Below are 17,046 nucleotides of genomic sequence, written 5' to 3'. Positions count from 1 at the left end.
CCTCGTGAAGGTCGCTGGAGCCTATCCCAACTGTCTTCAGGCGAGAGGCGGGGTACACCCTGGACTGATTGCCAGCCAATCACAGGGCACATATAGACAAACAACCATTCACACTCACATTCATACCTATAGACAATTTGGAGTCACCAATTAACCTAGCATGTTTTTGGAATGTGGGAGGAAACCGGAGTACCTGGAGAAAAAATTTCTATCAATACCAATTCTATCATATTTTAAATGTAATGAAATTATAAGGCATCTTCGAATAAACATTTTTTTCATATTATAACTTTTGAATTGATGTATTTTTTAATGTAAATTATGTATTTTGTGTTCATACTGCATACATGTCTACCCATGAATATAGCTAAAAATGCTAGTAGGCTAGTGTTAACATGTTAGCAGTGCTATTAGGAATCTTCGAATGAACTCTGGGTATCATTTGGGTATGAAGTGGTCACACTAGGTTTGTTTAATGTAAATTATGTATTTTTTAGCGCTAATTGTTCATACTGAATACATGTCTACCCATGAATGTAGCTAAAAATGCTAGTAGGCTAGCGTTAACATGCTAGCAGTGCTATAAGGCATCTTCGAATGAACTGTGGGTATGAAGTGGTCACCCTAGGTTTTTTAATGTAAATTATGTATTTTTTTTAGTGCTAAGTGTTCATACTGAATACATGTCTACCCATGAATATAGCTAAAAATGCTAGTAGGCTAGCATTAACATGCTAGCAGTGCTATAAGGCATCTTTGAATGAATAAAGTGACTTTATCAAAATGTATTTTGTGAAATGCAATAAAAATCTGTCTTATTTTGGAATGTTATGAACCACGAAAAGCGAGCATAAAAGGAAGATTACGAAATCAAATGCAATGTGAGTCACTCCTATTGTCGCCTCCATCAGCTAAGCCTCCTCTAAAGCTGGGAACACTTTTTACTTTATCTTCTAGGTTTCAACCATCTCTCCATCATATCACTAATGTGCTCTGCTGTCAGTATGGGACATTCATCATACTCCTTCCGGCCACTTCCCAAAACCTTGCATCCGTCCATCATCAGGCTACACCTCCAGGATTAAAACAGTACTTCTGTGCTTCATCCTTGCTTACCTGCACCCGCCTCCACAATTCAAGCCCTTTTTCCTGCCTTCTTCATTTCTCTCCTGCATTGGAAAAAAATTCTATCAGGATCTCTCCCTCAGTCCCCCAGAGGGGTTGATGGAATCAGGCTGCTTTTGGGTTGCAGAGCAGTAATGGATTTTGGATAGGGGGAAAAAAAGGTTGTTGGCATCTTGAGGGGAAAAAAATATACAGGCAACTAAAATGTTCAATGAGATACATTTTCATACACCCAAGCTATTATTCTTTGCTTTTTATATTTAGATTCATCAATATCGGATATGAAGAAGGGGTGGCTCTAATTTTTCCTAAGCCTTTTCGGAATTGTGTGAACATGATGTTCTTAGTGTAACTTTGTTCAGATGTTCAAAACAAACTGCAGTACATCAACTTGGGAAACATGTGGTGGCCCAAAACCACTAAACAGGGTCAGACTAAACAGTTGAAAGAAATAGTGCTCATAATTCATACCATATCTTTCACATTTTCACACAATATTTGCTTGCATTTTGTCATTTAGATTTTGCACACTTCCTGTGTTTAAGTGTCATCTTTTTCTAATTGGAAGAGAAAAAAATTGAGAATTTGTAGAAATAGGTGAGGGCCATATACTGAAAAATGAATGTACGGAAGGGCTACTTTGATTTTGTACATTTTATGAAGTAGATATGCTAAGAAGTTATACATTTTTAAGAAAACATTGCATCTTGGCTTTACTACCAGTACGAACTTTGGTCTTTGCTCTTTTCTTCAATTTTTTTGCTGTTATATATGTATATATGCATGCATATATATGCATGGTTAAGACTAAAATAAGATCAATGAAAATAAGTAAAGATTAAAAAAAATATATATATATAAGAAAGTTTAAAAAAAATATATAAAAAATATACATTTAATATATATATATATATTTCTTCTTTCTTTGTAAATAACCTTAGTAGCTTTTCATTTTGTAAGATTATGACTTTATTCCCATAATATTTGTAATGTACTCCCATTTTCAAAATTTATAACTTTATTTTTTTCATATTATGACTTTTGAATTGATGTATTTTTTAATGTAAATTATGTATTTTTTTTTAGCACTAAGTGTTCCATGAAAATGTGCTAACACACATTGCTAACATTAGCATGCTAACACCTAGCGCAATGAGTTGAGAAATGCGTTGAGAATTTTGACTTTGGAACGGTCTGAATCGGTTGAGTTAGAACTCTTTAGATCAAAGGCATTTTGTGTCTCGGAAGAAAAAAAAATTCCGGAATTGTTGTGCTTTGGATAACAGCATGAATGTTCTGACGTTGTTGAATGGGTTCATGTTGGAATGTGACAGTAGTAGCAGGTAATAATTATTAGTTATAGGGAAAATGGTGATTTAAAAAAAATTTGGATCACCCCCAAAATGTTATCAGTTCTTCCATATCCAATTTCCGAGAATTCCTGAATATTTCAGCCAAATCCATTCAGAAATGTTAGAGTTTTAAACACCAGCAAAAACACAACATCCGCACTGTGCTTGGCGGAGGTAATAAGTTGAGCACTTCATTGAATAAATAATCAAATACTGTAGTAAATGAGAGTATTTCTTAACTTTTACAAACACAAGAAGAAAACGAAGATGAGACGATGCTGGAAAAAAGTACAACAGTAAAAACGGTATTTTCTTTTCGAAGCAGACTAAGAATCTGAACCCTTGTTTGCTTTTTCCCAACAAATTGACTGAGGAGCTCCAGTTATCTTCTTTGTACACATACACACACAAACACACAAACACACACACAACAAAACCAAACAAATGCAAGAGACAAACATGGTTGTGGACAAATATACACACGCAAACACACACACTCACACACACACACACAGATGTCAGCTGGCTCCAAGTGAAACATGTCGTGACCTTTGGAGGCAAAGCGCAGACAAAAACACACAAGAGGTTGCTGCCTTCTTCTTGCTGACACTAAAAGCTGTTTTCACCTGAGTCCCGATGCCAGCGCGGCCACAGGTCAACATCATGTGACTTCCCCTCCTTGTTCCTTGGACACGAGTTCCTCTCTGGAAAAAAAAGAGCATGAGGCTTCTTTTAAAAATAAGATTCTCTTTGCCACACACAACGACAGCTGGTAGCGTACAGAAGGAGTGCATTAAAAGTTGTGACTTTCAACTCAACTTTCAGGTCATTTGCACTCTGTAAACACACACAAATGCTAGTTATCGTCTATGAAATGTAAATATTTGTTAAATAAATGGAAAACTCTATACTTACAAACACTGAGTAGCGGGCGGAGCATTTGGTACCTGCGCCTTCAGTGGGGATTTAAGCAACCAGAATCACGTCACAATTGTCCAAACCATCAATAACATACATTAACACGAGATAACAACATGTAGCATTACAATTGTGGATTAATACCATTATTACTTGACTTCTACAAGCCTACACTACAACATCATATGGAACAGTTCAGACACTGTGTGAGCAAACAGGCTTTCAAACATCAAACATCAACTAAACCTGCTGATGTCGTTCTACGCCTGCTAGCTGGCCTTGTGGTTCAGAAAAACAGTCCCATTGCTAATATTGTTTAAACAACATTGACAAGCACTGTTGGGAATAAATTAATACCATTTAATGGAACAAATTAAGCTGTGATCCGGATGGTTCTTAGGCCAGCAGAGAAGGCATTGCTGGCCTTGACTACTTGACTACAACACTAGCCACGTTTACATGGACGCAAATATTCCAATTCCATTCGGTTTATTTGCTCACACGGAAAGAATGTAACGTTTGTATACACCTCATTCCGAAAGAAAAGTGCCAATCCGAATGAATATATAATCGGATCAGATTTTCCAAAAAAAACAAAAAAACTGCATTTATTAAAAAAAAAAAAAATTTTAAAACTTCGCTTTGGTTCCAATTTTCTACAAGAAAAGCTCTGACAAAACATTCCACTGTTCTCAAATATCTTACTTTTTATTTTTCTACACAAAATAAGATGAAAAATAAATAAACAAATCAAGAATAAACAAAATCAATCAATCAGTAATAAATAAATAAATATAATAATAAAACGGCAAATAATAAAAACTTAAGAAACCACATATAGTTGGTGGGTAGACAAATTATTTTTTTCAGATTAAAATGAACAAAGCATTATTAGAGCTCTGTAGACATGACAAAACACGACTATAGTCACATTTATACTCTTTTTATTTACAACATATTGCGCAACTGCAGGGTCTTGAGACACATGCTAACTCGCAAACTAGAGAGCTAGCGACCTAAACGGTAGCCTTCAAGTTATTTCCTTGAAACTTAAATAGCCAAAAACGTACCACTTCCACATGGATAGGGAGGATAACTATTAACAGTTATTTAACCTTTAACATGAACATTAATCAAACGTAATAATTTTTTCTGGGTACATGATACCATACAGCATCCATATCAAACTTGCGCGGGCCTCACTAACATTAAACTTTCATATCAAGACGGGGGCCTCAAACTAGTGTCCTGCGGGCCACATTTGGCCCACGGGCCGCGTGTTTGAGACCCCTGATGTATACCATTGCTTTCGGAAAGGTCATTCGGAAAGACAAAAACTCCTCATGTAAACGTGGCTATTGACACTTCTAACACACTAGGAAATAGGAAAATATGGGAAAAGAAGTGCTTTCATGCTGCAGATGTGTTGCATGTGTGTGTGAGATGATGAACGCCGCTGGCTTTGTCACGGGCCAGGTTGTCATAGTGTGTTTTCTTATCCTGCCTGATGTCTGCAATGAGAACTCTGTTAGTGAGCTGGCAGATTGAGGTCTGCGTGTGTGTGTGTGTGTGTGTGTGTGTGTGTGTGTAGGTGTCTCACTATATTTTGAATCATAGATGCCGAATGAATCCTGAAGCCAAATAAAAGCAGACAGATGGACAGCATGAGGCGAGCACCAGTCCTGAGCGTACCTCAACCTCCTGCGTACTGTCGACTTGGCTCCCGTCCAGTCTGTCACTTCCTGTCGTCACACAAAACACAAATGTTATGCTTAAGGCAACTTGAGTGTTCGCAGTACAACTTTGCATTGACGAGTTGAAGTGCAGCTGCCTATCATATGTACAGGGGTGTGAAAAAGTTTGGGCACCCCTGATAATTTTCTGGATTTTCCTTAATAAATCATTGGTTGTTGGGATCAGCAATTTCAGTTAAATATATCATATAGCAGACGAACACAGTGAAGTTTATATGATTATATGCAATAATTATTTCAACAAAAGTAGGCAGGTGCCTAAAATTTCGTCATTGAAGGTCATCACTGTACATGACAGCAACTATGACAGCCTATGCGAGTGTAGTCAGTGGTTCTCAACCTTTTTTCAAGTGTCCACTAACCCAGAGTAAATCATTTTTTGATATAAAACACAACACTGCATCATCAATATCTGATTTATCACAGTAGAACGCGTTTACATGTCGACGCCCCTGGATGAATAAATCAGCTAGGGGTGTCCAAAGTGCAGCCTGGGTGCCATTTGCAACCTGTGGCTGTTTTTTTATTGGCCTGCCACACATTTAAAAAACATAATTTCACAACAAAAATAGATAAATTAATCAAATACAAATTAAAAAGTAACAAAATTTGGACAAGAAATTGTACTCTAACAAGAAAATGTAATTCTACGAGAATAACGTCATAATACTATGAGGAAAATAATGTCCTTTTAGTGCCACAAAGTTGAACGTTTTCTTTAAAAGTTGTAATATTGTGAGAAACAAACAATGAATAAATGTGTGATTTTGGAAAATTTGTTTAAAAAGACATAATTTACCAAATAAACACAGTGAAGAACACGATGGACCTTGAACTTGATGAGTTGGTTGATATTAACGGGTTGTCAACATAAGCAGGGCGGACTAAAGCCAGTTCCAATGTACTGTTTGAAACAGTGCTAAGCTTTAATGGCCTTTTTATAAGTAAGAAGACGGTAGAAAATGAATGAATGAATGACTTTTTTCCCATAATATTTAGAAAAGTCATATTATGACTTTTGAATTTCTGTATTTTTAATGTAAATTATGTATTTGTGTTCCATGAAAATAGCTAAAAATACCAGTATGCTAGCATTAACATGCTAGCAGTGCTAACATTAGCATGCTAACACCTAGCGTAATGAGTTGAGAAATGCGTAGAGAATTTTGACTTTGGAACGGTCTGAATTCGTTGAGTTAGAACTCTTTAGATCAAAGGCATTTTGCGTCTCGGAAGAAAAAAAAATTGGGAATTTTATACAGTTACACAGTTTTATACTGTATATAGTTATACAGTAGCCTACCAGAAAAGCTAACTGCTCCTCCTCCTGGGAACTAAAACCACGTAAGTCGTCTTCTTCAGCATTAAAATTGATGAAAATTGAAGAAATAGTCTTATAATTCCTTCATCACACATTTAGTCTGTCTCCCTCTCTCCCTCTGTTGCTTTGTGTCCCTTTTTTCTCGAGCCACATGGCATTTAGCCCGAGCTAAAGCTCTTCATTAAACAGTAGTCCAGCCTTTTGATATGTCAACAATCCCTGCTAAAACGTGGATTTTAGCTTCCACTGTACTCTAAGCATCATGGGAAATGTAGTTTTTAGCCAAAAATTAGCCGTACCTCTGGCTTATAACGGTTTATACACTGGAATTTATGGTGATATTGTTTTTTCTCGATTTTTCTTTGACATTTTTTTCGTAGTACAATTTAAACCTCAAGTGAGAACCACTTTAGCGGCTCAGTGGATACAGAATGTTCTGTTAGGGAGCAAACATTGGAAACATTCCCAACAGGAAAAAGGTGATAAAAAGTTTAGAAAGAAAACTCCATACGAATTAACTTTTTTTTTTTTGTTCAACTAAGCAAAGCTAATGGAAACTATTCTCTTGCTCTCCCACCACATTTGTCTCAAAGCTCACCCCTCCTCTCTCATCCGCTGCCATTAGAAATATATTGGGGGTGACCTGGACCATGAAATTAAAATATTAGTGGGGTGACATCACTGAATATTTCCAATTATCTGGGGTAAAAGTGATATAAAATAAAAATAATCTTTAGGTACCTTTGTGGGAAAAGGTCAGTAAGAATGCTAACTAACATTGCATACTTTTTTTTTATTTGTTTTGAGCCAAAATTTTTACTAAATGAAGCATTAGCAATAAAAAAAAGCCAGATGGAACTGTAAATGAAAAAAAAATATTCAGATTATTTCTATTTCCAGTACTGCCTATAGAAATATGTTTCCAAATCTCTCTAGATTTGGATGTTGACTGGAAATCGATGTTTGACCTTAAGAGTTTCCCAAGTGCTGCTGATGAGTCAAAGTTGCTAAAGAAATATTTAAATATCCTCCTCTCTGCTGGGACTTCCTAAGGATGACCTTCTCGTCCTTACGACCCCGACGCTCGCCACGCTATCGCATCCTAAAGCTATCTTGGCTGCTCCTGGCGGCCAATTAAAGATGCCAGATGAGGCCGCCCTCCAGAGATGGAGGTCACCCTGGCAACTATCACCACGACACACCTGATGGGAATCATTTCGTCCTCTGGCCTTCATTAGAGAGTCGGCTTCGTCAAGAGTACGCGGCATCCGACAGCTCCTCTGTCAAGATGCCATCCTTCTCGTTATCAAGGAGTCATAAGAGCTGCTGGGAGTGTCCTCTGATGACCTCTTTTCTCCGTCTCAGTGGATGATGGAGCTCCCTTCATGCTTCCGACATGTGACCTGCTGGACTACAGAAGGTCCACAGAAGTGGGGATAAGACAAATAATCTTATTGACATTTTAAGAGTGTAAATTGACAGTTTTACGCTGTGTGCTTGAAGTACTCTCACCAGACCAGTTCATTAGGTACACAATCTATTCATTCATTCATTCAATTTCCACCGCTTTTTCCTCACAAGGGTCGCGGGGGTGCTGGAGCCTATGCCAGCTGTCTTCAGGCGAGAGGCGGGGTACACCCTGGACTGGTCGCCAGCCAGCCAATCACAGGGCACATATAGACAAACAACCATTCACACTCACATTCATACCTATGGACAATTTGGAGTCACCAATTAACCTAGCATGTTTTTGGAATGTGGGAGGAAACCGGAGTACCCGGAGAAAACCCACGCATGCACGGGGAAACCATGCAAACTCCACACAGAGATGGCCGAAGGTGGAATTGAACCCTGGTCTCCTAGCTGTGAGGTTAGGCTAACCACTCAACTGCCGCTGGTTAAAACGTGACAATAGTTCCCATTTAGAGAAAAGTTGTCTTGCGATAACAGAACAGCCAAAAGCCAATCAGACTGTCAACTATGGCATCACTACAATATAAACCTTGCCATCCAACATACATCGGTGCTCCCTTGGTTGTTCTTGTGACCCGCATATCATGTTTCATCTTATCTCATGAGCTGAGTCGAGAGTGACACCTCTACATGGTGGAATTGCCTCCTGATTTTTTTTATTTATCGTGGGTTAGGTCGCCCTCCAATTCCTGACTGTGTATGTACGTACATTGACTCAGATGGCGCCCCTAGTGGCGCACAGGGCACGTATAGACAAACAACCATTCACACTCACATTCATACCTATAGACAATTTGGAGTCGCCAATTAATTAACCTACCATGTTTTTGGAATGTGGGAGGAAACCGGAGTACCCGGAGAAAACCCACGCATGCACGGGGGAGAACATGCAAACTCCACACAGAGATGGCCGAGGGTGGAATTGAACCCTGGTCTCCTCGCTGTGAGGTCTAATAAAATCCAATACATTATTGGACTTGCAATTTCTGTACTGCGTCATACTCACGGTTTCTAATATGGTGACCCTCTCATGAGGCTAAATACGCCAACTAAACACCGCTAGCATCTTTGTAACGGCAGAAATATTCCTACTTTTCCTGTAGTGCATGTGTATCTAATGTACCTAATTGGCCTGCTGAATGCAGCGCAAAACTACCATCCCACCTCCTTTGTTGCTTCCCACCTCTAGTCTCCCCTGTAAATGGCTGCATTTAAATGTGCGTCACACTCATCAAGAACAACACACTCTCCTCTGCTCGCACGCACAACACCAAATGGGCACAGCATGCCCACTGCGACAAGCTTGCCATTAACGGTGCTTTCTTCTTGCCAGGAAGCTTGTGGAAGGCTTTCATTTGCTGCTAGAAAACATACAAAAAAGAAAAAAAAATCACAAATAAAAAAATGAAATAAAATAAGTTCACAGTGAATCATGTTTGACAAAGCCAGGGGTGTCCAAAGTGCGGACTGTGGGCCATTTTTGACCCACAGCTCGTTTTCGTTTTGATTAATTCAATGTTAATGAGCTATGTAGATACTATGACACTGATTTTCTACAAAGCTAAAATGTGGATTTGCTACAATTTAATGGGATACCATCGCTGCCCCCACCCTCTGGAACCCCATTCACTCTGTGCTTGCCCCGACCTTCCCACCTTCAAAAAACAACTCAATACCCACCTGTTTAAAGCCGTTTTTAATGTCTAACTTCTTATACCTGACTGCTGCGCCCCGCCCCGCCCCGCTTTTAGCCTTATTTTAGCTCTGAATGAATGTTTGGATATTGTATTTTAATGCATCGTTTTTACTCAACTCTACTCTACTGTAAAGCGTCTTTGAGTACTCTAAAAGCGCTATACAAATAAAATATATTATTATTATTCATTCATTTACTCATTTTCTACCGCTTTTCGTCACAAGGGTTGCAGGGGGAGGGGGGGCTGGAGCCTATCCCAGCTATCTTTGGGGCGAGAGGCGGGGTACACCCTGGACTGGTCGCCAGCCAATCACAAGGCATATTATTATGATTATGATTATTATTCATTCATTAATTCATTCATTTTCTACCGCTTTCCTCACGAAAGTCGCGGGGGTGCTGGAGTCTATCCCAGCTGTCTTCGGGCGAGATACACCCTGGACTGGTCGCCAGCCAATCACAAGGCATATGATTATGATTATGATTATGATTATGATTATTCATTCATTCATTCTCTACCGCTTTTCCTCACGAGGGTCGCGGGGGTGCTGGAGTCTATCCCAGCTGTTTTCGGGCGAGAGAGGCGGGGTACACCCTGGACTGGTCGGCAGCCAATCACAAGGCATTATAACTTTATAGGCATTTAAGGCATTATAGTATTATAACTGATAGGCTCTAGCATGCCCCGTGATCCTCGTGAGGATAAGCGTTATAGAAAATGGATGGATGGACACAACTGTATAATAAATGCATTGTTGCCTATGCAAGGCATTCTCCATAGAGATGTTTCCAATATCGTGGCTTAACTACATGAGAGCATTATTTTGACACAGCTCTTGTAGTGGATGTCATTATTCCTAATGCACAGGTCGGTGAAAGGCATACAAATTCTAAAAGTAATCATCATTTTCCCTCTACTGTGAAAGCAAAGCTGCCACTATAGGTACTGTGAGCGAATGTTTCTCTGCATCACAGCGTCACTTTTAAGTCTCTCAGCTGGGGACGTCTTCCGTACTGGCCTTTGAACACAAAACACCCGAAGTTTCCATTTCCTGTCGTTCACTTCCAAAGCTTGCAGCCCCTTTGCGTGAACTGTCAATATGCAAACACAGAGAATGGCGTCTTGGCGGTAACGTGAAGCATATTCTTCCATGTAAACAATATGTGCAGTTATTAATATGCGGAGAGGAAAAATTAAAAAAAGTGAGGATGAAGTTGGAGCTTACTTTTGGTCTGCTGAGCTGGCTGCAGTCAGAGTGAAGTTTATTGCTCCCACATTGACTGTAAACACTACATTACATTTGAATAATCCCATCTTTTCTCGCGCTCTTGTTTAGAAAACAACATTGTCACGGAGGAGACGACTGAATAACACGCATGGCGATGACCTTTGAACCCTGTGATAATGCTATCAACAAGCTTCGTCGTAGAACAAATTGTTACGTTCCATTTTTCCATACTAGCATATTTACAGATTACGTTATTTATTGAATTTTTTTCCGCAACCGCTTTTCCTCATGAGGGTTGCAGGGGTGCTGGAGCCTATCCCAGCTGTCTTCGGGCGAGAGGCGGGGTACACCCTGGACTGGTGGCCAGCCAATCACAGGGCACATATAGACAAACAACCATTCACACTCACATTCATACCTATGGACAATTTGGAGTCACCAATTAACCTAGCATGTTTTTGGAATGTGGGAGGAAACCGGAGTGGAACAGGAAACAAAATGGTTAATTAAAAGTTTGCAGCCTGGCTGAGAGCATCTGATTTTTTTTTTAACTCTTCGATATGGGAACTCAGCCAGAAGTGGACCATCGATGCTGAGTCGGAGACATGGTGCCAGATGGTACCCCTGCAGCCTGTTACACCTTGGAACGCAGGGGTCATAACGTCACAGTCTAAAACACTGAGAGTCCTTTTGTTACCTGACCCTCCTCCTCAGAAACTTTTCTTGTCTTTTGAAAGTAATTTAAAATACTCATCTGAAATTGCAACCAGGAGTGAATCATTAAAGACAACTAACTCGGGTTGCCATCTCTCTGAAAAAGAAATAAGGGACATAAACCTGAATTTAATTGGATGCATGTTTTAGCGTAATACAAACAAATGGGAAATTAATAGAATAATACATTTTGTAATTTCAATATCTTTGTTATTGAAATGGGCTGCATGGCGGACTAGTGGTTAGTGCACAGACCTCACAGCTAGGAGAAGTTCAATTCCACCCTCGGCCATCTCTGTATGGAGTTTGCATGTTCTCCCTGTGCATGCGTGGGTTTTTTCCGAGTACTCCGGTTTCCTCCCACATTCCAAAAACATGCTAGGTTAATTGGCGACTCCAAATTGTCCATAGGTATGAATGTGAGTGTGAATGGTTGTTTGTCTATATGTGCCCTGTGATTGGCTTGCGACCAGTCCAGGGTGTACCCCGCCTCTGTCCCGAAGACAGCTGGGATAGGCTCCAGCACCCCCCACGAACCTTGTGAGGATAAGCGGTAGAAAATGAATGAATTAATTAATGTTATAGAAATCTAAGGCTGTCAAATAATTAAAATGAACAACAGTTTTCCAATTAATTAATCATAATTAATCACCGTTTGCAACTATGTGTTTAATATGCCAATTTTTTTACTGTATTTCATGAACAGAAAGATAAATCCACACCTCTAAAAATAAATTTGCCTCTTTAATAGTAGCAAAAGATTTGAATCACTAACTAATCATTCATGTTATTATGAGCCATGAGGGGGTGCGTTCACAGTATTTTCCGAGCATACTTATTTACTTACTTATTAAATTGTGATTCCGCAGTTATGTAAGAATATCCACTTACTGATTTTTATTATATTTTTGTTTATTTAGACCACACATACAGGTCTTGTGGTGATTTTCGGAGTGTTCGTGAATGCACCTTGCAGTCGCCGAGTGACAATGAGAAAATGTCATCCCGATGACGAGCGGACCATTGAAAATTTGAACGTAATCCACAAAATAAATGAGTTACTGCGTTAACCTGCTATTTTCAAAATCCCTAACCTAACCTCTATCACAGTTAAAGCTACTTTGACAAACATAAAGCGGAGGTCAGCTATTTATTTTATATGACTGGCAACTTAAAAATTGTACTTTCAATTGTAATTTTACACCACTCCTACTGACGGCCTCAACGCCGCCATAGCCCCACATTCAGGCATAATGTCATTAAACTGTCATCCATCACCAGAAGACATGCGGACAGCTACGCAAACGAAAGGTCGCTGGCTCGAGCGCAATTAACACCCGTGTTTGTGTCTAAAAAGGGCAGGAACGAGCCGACGCCAGCGCATTTGGCCGCAGTGTACTAAATCATGTATGTCAGAGAATGGTCACATGACCAACATAACCAATGCTTACTTTATGATAAAGTAGAACAAACTACTATATTAGACCTGGAACAAACATTTAATCAGTAATTTAAACTGTCTGTCTGTGATGTGGTGTGTGTGCACACACACACACACATTAGAGGTCCACTCACAAATGACAAAAACACAAATAAATCATGCTGACAAGGCTTTTCACTGCAGAGGTGATGGATACAGCCTGAGGGAAGCGACACACACACACACACACACAGACATGTCTCTATCCCCTGGTCAATCCCTCTCTCCTTGTCTTAAGAGATAAAGTACAGTGAAGGACAGACTGGGTATGCGTTGTCTTATTATCACGTCCTACATGTCTTCTGTTTGGTAGTTTGTCATCTGTCCATCTTTAAGTGTCCTCTGGTGCGTCGACGATGGTTTTAGCAACAGATGTGTCCCTCCTCAAAGTCAACCAAACGTTTGTTGGAACGGGATGCAAGTCTTAAAGGTGACCAGAAGGAAAAGTACATTGTTGACATTGTTGTACTTGATGTGAAGTAACATGACAATTGTCCTCCTTGTTGACTGTTTTTCCGCTTCATCCTTCTGGCTGTTGTCATCTTTATTGTTGTCATCTGTATATGGCCTTCCTGGAATCCCTTTTAGTCATTGATTTGTATGTCTGTCCATACATCTACAATAGCCTACATGATAAAGTATCAATAGAATACACAATACTGTCCAGGCTTCTGGTATTATCTGTCAGTCTATCCGTCATTTGTTTGTTCATCCAATCCGTTGTTTAGACATCCATGTATCGGTTCATGTATTCAGTCATACATTTCTCTTCATCTGTGCATCTGACAGTCATTCATCTTTCTGTCCATCCATCCATCTGGTCACATGTGTCCATCCATCCATGCATCTCTTTGTGTGTCTGTCTAATCACCATAGCCATTCATCCAAACAACAATCTGTCCACCAGTCTGTCTGTCTATTGATACTTCCAATTGTCTATTAGTTCATCCATACTCGTCTGTCCATCCATTTATCCATCCCTGAACCTGACTACCCACTTGTCTTTTTCTTCATCCATCAATGAGACGATGAAGGTGCACGCGCTGGCACGCTGGCACGCTGGCACGCTGGCACGCTGGCACGTAACCAAAACACAAACTTCTCCCCGCGTCCGGACAACTTATTCCCCATGTGTGGACATTCGAGTTGTGCGCACTCGATGTCCACACGCCACACACAATCCATACTATGCATACGCAAGACTCACCTCATTGAACCCGCGAGACCGCTTGCTGCCGACGCACACCGGAAAGGACTACTTCCGGGACGGTCCGCCTAAGAAGCGAAATTGGCGCGCAAGTAGTGGTCAGGTGACATTGGACTGAACCAAGTCGCAAACAAGAGTGCTGCACCCCTATTGTTGAGTGGGTACGCCCAAGGGAGGGGCGAGACTATTTAACGCAGGGGTCTCAAACACGTGGCCCGCGGGCCAACTGTGGCCCGCAGGACACTAGGTTGAGGCCCCCGCCTTGATATGAAAGTTTAATGTTAGTGCGGCCCGCGCAAGTTTGATATGGATGCTGTATGGTATCATGTACCCAGAAAAAATTATTACGTTTGATTAATGTTCATGTTAAAGGTTAAATAACTGTTAATAGTTATCCTCCCTATCTGTGTGGAAGTGGTAAGTTTTTGGCTATTTAAGTTTAAAGGAAATAACTTGAAGGCTACCGTTTAGGTCGCTAGCTCTCTAGTTTGCCAGTTAGCATGTGTCTCAAGACCCTGCAGTTGCGCAATATGTTGTAAATAAAAAGAGTATAAATGTGACTATAGTCGTGTTTTGTCATGTCTACAGGGCTCTAATAATGCTTTGTTCATTTTAATCTGAAAAAATAATTTGTCTACCCACCAACTATATGTGGTTTCTTAAGTTTTTATTATTTGCCGTTTTATTATTATTATTATATTTATTTATTTATTACTGATTGATTTTCTTTATTCTTGATTTGTTTATTTATTTTTCATCTTATTTTGTGTAGAAAAATAAAAAGTAAGATATTTGAGAACAGTGGAATGTTTTATCAGAGCTTTTCTCGTAGAAAATTGGAACCAAAGCAAAGTTTTTAAAATTTTTTTGTTTTTAATAAATGTTTTTTTTTTGGAAAACCTGATGCGGCCCAGTCTCACCCAGACCCGAGCTCCAGTGGCCCCCAGGTAAATTGAGTTTGAGACCCCTGATTTAACGGGAAGGTGTCTCTCCAAACGGAGAGAGAGTAGATTGAGAGAAGAACATATGAGAGTAGTTGCTTTTGCATTGATGAGAGAGTAGAAGTGGTACAAGGTTACATTGTTGTTAAAATGTTCCTTCATTCTTGAATTATTTTCTTCTAAATTTGTGTATTTTTTTGTTCGTCTGAGCCATCATATTTTTGTGTTCTTTCTGTAACAATTTATTTTCTCCCTTGAATGAACCCACGACAGCATCTATCCATTCATCTGACTGCGCTTCAGTCCATCCACCAATACGTACACTGTAAACATATACATATATTTATCTGTCCAGGCATCCATCCATGGACCGCCAGTCTATACTTTTATCCATTCATGCATTCATCACTCCAATTGTCTGTCTCTCCAACCATCAGTCTGTCCATCCGGCCATACCATGTGTCCATCCATGCAGAGAGTACCAGCTGTATTTACAGCGTGACCTTGCCATGGAGCACATCTGTCAGCTTCACGCTGACCTCTCTCTGGCACATACATCCATGTTCTTCACTCAGAGTGGAGGAAAAAACACACACTGAACAAGTACTGACCCAGCAAAGCATCATGCACAGTAAATGACCTTACACACACACACAGCCATGACTTGTCTCTCCTAGGAATACCGACATGTTCCTGTTTGTCTTTCGCAATGCTGAGCTCCCTTCAAGCGAACATGAATTAGATAGTGTGAGGGAAGGAAGATGGACACATTCAAGGTGTTAATTGATTAAAAGCTTCAGGGTTGTATTTGATTAGATTTGTCTTTGCCTCCAATTGAGGATTATATGGACAGCTTTGCTCAAACGTGTGTTGTTGGTATAAGATATTTTCTACAGCAGAGGAAAACTGAACTAAATTAAATGTTTAACAAGCAGCACTCAGGTTTTCCCCAGACATGATTATGTGGTCCCTAAGGTGTGAACAAGTTTTCAGGGTCTAAAGGGACATTACTTTAGATTCAGAATGGTCCAATTATTGCATCCATAAACAGTTTAATGTGGAAACAAACAAACGATACAATACGGAACCTTGTGTTACACCACAGGTGAGATTGAATAAAGTCATAGAAGGAAAACAATACTTCTCTATAAGAGAGGAGAAATATGATCTCAGGGAAGAACTACATTTGAAACACTTATATGCTAGGACTACGTTAAAAAGCCATAGCATTTCAGTATGTGGAATCAAACTATGGAATGGATTGAGTAAGGACCTCAAACAATGCACAACGATGAGCCAATTCAAGAAACAATACAAGCAGTTGATGTTTGCTAAATACAAGGATGAAGAGTCTTGAACCAGTCATGATGTGCTTTATATATCACTGTATTGACACTTACTATGGTACCCATTATGTCATTGTATGGTCATATCACCTCGTACTTTGGTATGAGGTGCATTATTAAAAAAAAAACAACCTTAAACTGTGTTATGGAAAGCAGGAAGTGAACAAATGTCCTGCTTTTCCTCATGAGGGTCACGGGGGTTCTGGAGCCTATCCCAGCTGTCTTTGGGCGAGAGGCGGGGTACACCCTGGACTGGTGGCCAGCCAATCACAGGGCACATATAGACAAACAACCATTCACACTCACATACATACCTATGGACAATTTGGAGTCGACTCCGCACAGAGTTGGCCGAGGGTGGAATTGAGCCCTGGTCTCCTAGCTGTGAGGTCTGCGCGCTAACCACTCGATCACCGTGCATGATGTGCTATACATATCACTATTGACAGTTTCTATGGTACCCATTATGTCATTGTATGGTCATATCACC

General features: G+C 39.9%; 2 long non-coding RNA genes across 5 annotated transcripts in view; one reads left to right on the top strand and one right to left on the bottom strand.

Moving 5' to 3' along the window:
- Positions 1–17,046, bottom strand: part of LOC144894457 (uncharacterized) — a 136,354-nt gene that overhangs the window by 1,597 nt on the left and 117,711 nt on the right. Inside the window, exons 3-6 of one of the 4 annotated variants that reach the window (XR_013625063.1) lie at positions 7,673–7,881; positions 5,088–5,137; positions 3,104–3,181; positions 779–1,169 (exon numbers count right to left, since the gene is read on the bottom strand). This is a non-coding gene — a long non-coding RNA (uncharacterized LOC144894457). Of the gene's footprint in view, positions 1–778; positions 1,170–3,103; positions 3,182–4,770; positions 4,907–4,995; positions 5,138–7,672; positions 7,882–17,046 lie in introns of those variants that run through there. The other 3 variants (XR_013625065.1, XR_013625064.1, XR_013625066.1) reach the window with 3 other exon arrangements.
- Positions 1–17,046, top strand: part of LOC144894458 (uncharacterized) — a 40,422-nt gene that overhangs the window by 19,423 nt on the left and 3,953 nt on the right. The window lies entirely within an intron of this gene.

This window comes from Doryrhamphus excisus, linkage group LG20 (genome assembly GCF_037039965.1).
Source record: "Doryrhamphus excisus strain RoL-2023G ecotype Guam linkage group LG20, RoL_Dexc_Guam_v1.1, whole genome shotgun sequence".
Lineage (NCBI taxonomy): Eukaryota > Metazoa > Chordata > Actinopteri > Syngnathiformes > Syngnathidae > Doryrhamphus > Doryrhamphus excisus.
The sequence above is the reverse complement of the archived record's forward strand: the minus strand, read 5'-3'. Positions and strand labels throughout refer to the sequence as shown.